Source organism: Poecilia reticulata, linkage group LG11 (genome assembly GCF_000633615.1).
Source record: "Poecilia reticulata strain Guanapo linkage group LG11, Guppy_female_1.0+MT, whole genome shotgun sequence".
Taxonomy (NCBI): Eukaryota; Metazoa; Chordata; class Actinopteri; order Cyprinodontiformes; family Poeciliidae; genus Poecilia; species Poecilia reticulata.
Window position 1 is genome coordinate 11747743 of NC_024341.1, and position 6143 is coordinate 11753885.

The following is a 6143-nucleotide window of genomic DNA, read 5'->3' on the forward strand; positions in this document are numbered from 1 at the left end:
CATGTCAGACTTTCTTTAAATATCTGCATCAGTGTTTCAACCCGTTTATCTTTGAACATTACTGTTCAAAGATAAACAGTAATGTTCTTAAGCCCTGTATGACTTTTCTTATCTTTCCAAATAATTTCCTGCTCATTGTTTACAGTACTGAGTGTCCTTGGTACCGGTCAGCGACCACAGGTCTTATCTCTTACTTCTTACCAAGACGGAGGGAGGGAACCTGCAGAAAAATGATGCAGAAAATGATAATTTGTTGGAATTTTCCCTTTATCTCCAACTTTCTTTTCATCTTCTCTGTTATTCAAGGGATGTAATCTTTCTCTTTTATGCAACATTTCTGTACAGTTTGGTTAATAACCTTTTATGCGTCACTTTATTCCATTTAAATAATAGCAGCAGCTTTCTGTTTTGTGCTCAAAGTGTTTCGTTTTTTTTTTTTACACAAATTCTTTAAGATTTGTAGGTTATGGAAAGCTAAAGGAGAGCGTTCGAAGCATTCATGTGAATGAATCCAAGCTTAAGTGCCTTGGAAGATATTTACAACTGCTAGCAAGAGCTTTTTCACAAAAAAAAGGCAGATATTTGAATCTCTGAGAAAACCTGGTAGAAACTTACCTTAAAAACAACAATATTTACAGCAAAAAGTGGTAAAATTATTGACATAGGATAGATTAATACACTTTCCATACTTCTATTAACTGAAAGCGTTATGTATTTCACTTTTCTTCCCCTTTTCGTTTATATATTGTATAACGAGGAGAAGCATGAGGAACAAGAAACCTTTGAATGGTCATTTCTTTTGTTTCAGTTTCAATCAAAAATTGCAAGTTTTCTTACCTTTACACAATAGTTCTCTGTGTCAAAGGCCACATGCTACCTTTGTAGCTGGTGACCTACTTCAGTGAGTCAGTTGGTTTATTACCTTAAAAAAGGGTCCAGTTTCCCTCTGACTACACAGTCAGGTCAGGCACAGTACGAGTACAGAGTTGCGTCAGGGAAATATAACCTGGGAAGAAATTCGGAGGAACCTTTGAATTATGGTGTTTCAGTGTGGTCTGCACAGCACACACAACCGCATCCTTTCTACCTTCCCCTGCCGCAGCCCTGGAATCCAGGCTGCGTTATTCCCCCTGGGTATACATAGGCACGATGACTGAGTGTCCTTGAGACTGGTGACCTCACTCCTTTACTCTCCCTTTCTTTCTCAAAGTGAAGCTTGGAGTTGAGCCAGGCTGATGCTCGGCACAGAAGAACAGGAATACAGTACGGCGCTGCTTGCATCCCAGACGAGGGAGAACAGAAGGAAAAAAGAAAAGAGAAAATCAGGGACTCTCCACCATCAGGGAGGGAAAAACAGAACAATGAGGACAACAGAGCTTTCCTCTTTCACTTTCACTAAACAAGTGGGTCATTTGGAAAGATAACAGGAGCAGTCAGTGGCAGGTGCTCCGACGTTATTCACCAAAAAAAAACACAGTTTGAAGTTGTTTAAAGGGATGTTTTAAGGGGTACATGAGGGAGTCATTTACCGTAACTCTTCTGTTATGTTCGTTTCTGAGGTACAGCAAAAATGTTCATGGGTCAGTTTGACCGGTGGAGTGTTTAATCATGCAATAGTGTCAAAAACCAAAAAAAATACTCCAAAACCTTTTTGTATCTGATTTTTAATTCCAATACTAACCATTTCAATCAATATTTGTGCAATTATGTTTTTTTTCTCACAAATAAAGGATCAATGACGACAATTTACTCATTTGCACATAAAAACTGTAAATTACTGTTATTTTTTTTATGTCCACTAAAGAAACCGGCAGACACAAAATCAGTAATTATCCTTCAATTAGATTTTTTTGTTGATTTTTTTAATATTAGATTTTGAAATTTTTTTTCAAGGGATGATCTTTATAATTGAACTTGAGGCATGTATACTGTTCAGGGTCAAATTAACCCATTGATTAATATCAAGACAAATGAGTCATGCAGAGAGTGTTTATGTTTTCCCCCCACTTCTGCTGAGTGTCCACTCAGTGTGGGTGGAGTTTGCCCACAGGAACAGAAAAGGTTCCCGTCAAAAGTTGTTTGAATGCCTGTTTTCTCGCAGTTTCCTAGTGAAGTAAAGAGAATAGCGAGAACGTGGACTTGTGTGCATGCACATGTGCATACATGTGTGTGGTGAAGTAGAAAAAGTTCAATGCAAAAAAAATAAAAATACTTCCAAATATAAAAAAAAAAGTTAAACTATAAAACGGGTCGATTTGACCCACAATATAACAGGAGGGTTAAGATGGACTTTTTTTTTGAGTAATGCTATAATGTTATTCCTTCATTAAAAACATACCTGGACTGTTGCTTCGACTCTTTCATGCATTTTTGAGAAATCCTTTGATCTCCTGTGGGAGGTGCGTAGACTCTTACTTGAACATGAAGCATGCAACTCCTCCTTCAAGCTGCGGTCTCTAAGCCGAGCTTCCTCCTCAGAGAGCACCCCTCCTCATACAGCTCCTTTAGACTAGCGGCAGCAGCGATTAGCAAACAGCTGGTGGAACTACGCATCTGCTGAGCTCATCACATAAACTGCTTCCCAGTCCTAAGAAAACAACATCAGGGAAAGGCATTGTTGTGATGACGCGCTAAAAAAGAAAAGTAGGAGCTACTTAAAGAGCCAGAGGCCAATTTCAAGTTGTCAAATAGCAAAGTCAAACTTCTCATTAAAGCTATATTTGATATATATGCAGCATGATGAGGAAGTCATAGTACCAGGAGAAAATGCACTCATGCTCTGTGAGAATAATGAAGACAACCGTGTCACCTGGCAGACCAAATTATACAACACTCGTGTAACACTTCTAAACTCTATCATACTTATCCGATTTAGTGTTATTTAAGGTGGCTGATACGTAATTTAACAAACAGTGGCTTAGCAACAAAGTCTTTAAAGGTGTGTCTAGGCTATAGACTTATGATGAGGTTATATGATATTTCTAATGTCCAAACAATGTAAAAAGTTACAATAAAATGCATGTGACACCCAAAATTAAAAATCCTCAAAGCTTTCCGTCTGGAGATTCTGTGCTACTGATGACTGAAGCTGCATTTTATGAAGGAAAGAGATAAAAAAACATGGCTCACTGTGGTCTTAGAGGGCAAGTTATGTGCTGGCAGTCATGCTGGTGGTTGGGATAAGGGTAGGTGTGTTTAAACTGCTGTGCATATTTCTTTCCACCACACTGCCACTGATGGTCATCCTGACTGCAACGTTGTCATTGTCTGAACCGCGGGGTTTCCTCGGTTGTGTCCAGGAAATAGCAAAGCAATGTTTTCTTAAGCGTGTGATTTCAGGAATCAGACCTCAAAGGAAATTTTTGATGTTGAAACGACAAGCATTCCTGACTTTATCAAGAAAAAATATATGTTTTTTTTTTTTTTATTGTGAACTTGTCATGCAACTTTTAATTTAGCTTCAAATCAAATCTCTGTTAGGGTGATTCATATTCATAGTGATTTGTTAATAACATTAGAAAATGAGGAAGAGAAGCTGACTCAGTTGTGTTTCAGAGTTATTTTTAGCCAGACTTCAGCTGACAATAGCGGAAGGTTAATTCCCTGGCGGCTCGTCGTATGTTCAAATTCTTGTAACTCAAACCTCACGTTGTTGTCAAAAAATCGACATGACATATACTATTGACGAAAGTGAAAAAAAACGGGACATGAAGTGGTTTTATACATTGCCACTAAATGGACAAAGCAGTCACAAGTCACTGTGGTTGTTACTGTTTTCAGTAGTTCAAGCAAGAAGAAATTCTCATGCAGACGTTACCGCCGAGTTTACAGGGGGATTTTTTTACATTTCTTTTTTGTTCTTTATCAGAGCATCAGCTTGTGTTAATACTTTTTGAACTGACGTTTATCGGAAACTTCAACGCACAGTTTACAACTGTGGGACATTTTCAGCTTGATTCTACTTCTCAGTGCAACAAAGACAACTTTGAAATCTTTTTTAAATATATGATTAGCTCAGTTTAAGTTTAAGTGTATGCTTCTGCATCTTTACTAGACATGTCAATTAATGTAAAGGGTATCGTGTGTATACTCTCTGAGATATACACACGATGTTCTCTCTGAAATGTTCTCACGTTTCAGTGAGAACATTTGTTTGAATCATGTTTATGTTTTGCAGATGCAGCATCCAAAAGCAAGGGTCAGCAGATATTATAAATTTAATATGGAAATTGATGCATCTGCATGATCCCAAAACAGACATGCAGATGACGAAGGCACCACATGACGAGTGAAGAGTGGACTAAAAATATTCCTAAAATCAAAACAAAAACAAAGCAATTGAGGAAAGCAGCAGGTACTGCAGGGCAACAAGCCACGCAGGCAAAAACAAAGACACTGAGTTACTGCAGCAATGTTATGACTACCTCAAATTGCCAAATGGTGGCAAAATTAGTTGCTTTCATTTGGAAAAATATGGGCACCGCAAATTGCATTTTATTAACTTCCCCAATCAAACATTTTACTATTGTAAATAAATCATGAAACTTAAAAAATTCAGCTTATAAGCACATTTTTTTGTTTTAAAATTAAGAATGTACTCAGATAGAAACTATAGAAACTACTCTGAATAATTAACTGCTCTTACTATAACGCTTGATATCCGTTAGAATTGAAAAGATTGTTTGTATGAAATGCCTTGAGGCAATATTTGTTGCAAATTGGCAATAAGTAAATAAACTGAAGTGAAATTTAATTGAACTATAAGTTCATTATGTCATTAATATATAGGCACTTTTTGGCTTGGGTGCTGGAAATAATTTATCAGCTCAATCCGATTTTCTAAGTCTCCTATCTGAAACTTGGTAGGAAGGCACACGGAGTCTGAAAAAAAAAAAAGGCTCAGATGAGCTGATGGGGCTGATTGTTACGTCGTTTAAGATCTCAGTTCTGTGTTCGGTTTCCACCGACGGAAATCTCTGACATGCAGAAGAACGCCATTTGAGGCTCTCCCCCTCAGGTGACACAAACCTAGACTGAAATAAAATAGACTTCGTGGTAAAGAGTGGGAGGGAGATGATATTTTGATTTTCAAAGGGGATTTCAAACTCCTTTATAACACATATTGACATTTGCCACAGCAGGGGAACCAAGATTTATACGTCTGTAACTGAATCACAGAGAAAATGCCCTTCTTTAAAATTACATTCGCACAACACAACTGTGAAATGTTAAAGTCACGGTACGTGCTTGCAGTTGTTAGATTGCATCTGTGTTTGGGAATCCCTGTTAAGGTCATGTTTCACCTCTGACCCCCGCTTTGTCCCCACATCGGTTTAGCCAAAGAATGGGAGTCCAAAGAGAGGTCGAGACTCTTGAAAACCACCGAGAGGGAGGGAGCTTTGAGGAGAGGTTTGGGGGAGGGCGAGCAGAAAAACCGGGCAGGTGTTTGGTTGAAAAGTGGGTAAGAACCACTGTGGTGCATATGTATGTTTTTGTATGGGTGTGTATTTGCATGTGTGGTTGGAAAGCGATGAAACCAGACCAGCGTGATGGAAAGTCGAGCCAACAGCTAACACAAACACAAGAGGGGGGCAGAGTGAAAAGAGGTGAGGACGAGGGGGAGAGGAGTGATTACAGTGGAGGAGTGTTTTGTGTCAGGTTTACATCGGCTGTCATTAGGATGCTGATACTGACCAGCATTGACAGAGGTAAGGGATCTGTTTACGTGAGAGTCCATTATCAAGTTTGCACAGCAGAGAATGCATCCATATTTTGCCCTCCACAGCCCCCTCTCCCTCCCTCCCTTCCCTCCCTCCGTCATCCAGAAGAGGACAAAACTTGGTCTGGAATCCGGATAAAGACGGTCTGCGGATTTCACAGGGATCTTTCACACACTCGGGAAAACAGTGTGCTGTGTGTTTTCTTCATTATCATAATTGAGAGTGACTGGTAGGACCGTGGACTGGGAGGTGTTCAGCTCTCCCCCCTGTCCAAGTAATCCTCATTTGACAAATGAATAATTGAGAGGAGAGGCGTATTAGGCTCTGCTCCAGACTCCTGAGGGGCAGATGGGGTCAAACGCGGTAGATAAAGGCTGAGGGGTGAATGAAGTAGCTCTATCCAAGAGAAATTATCCCAAATAA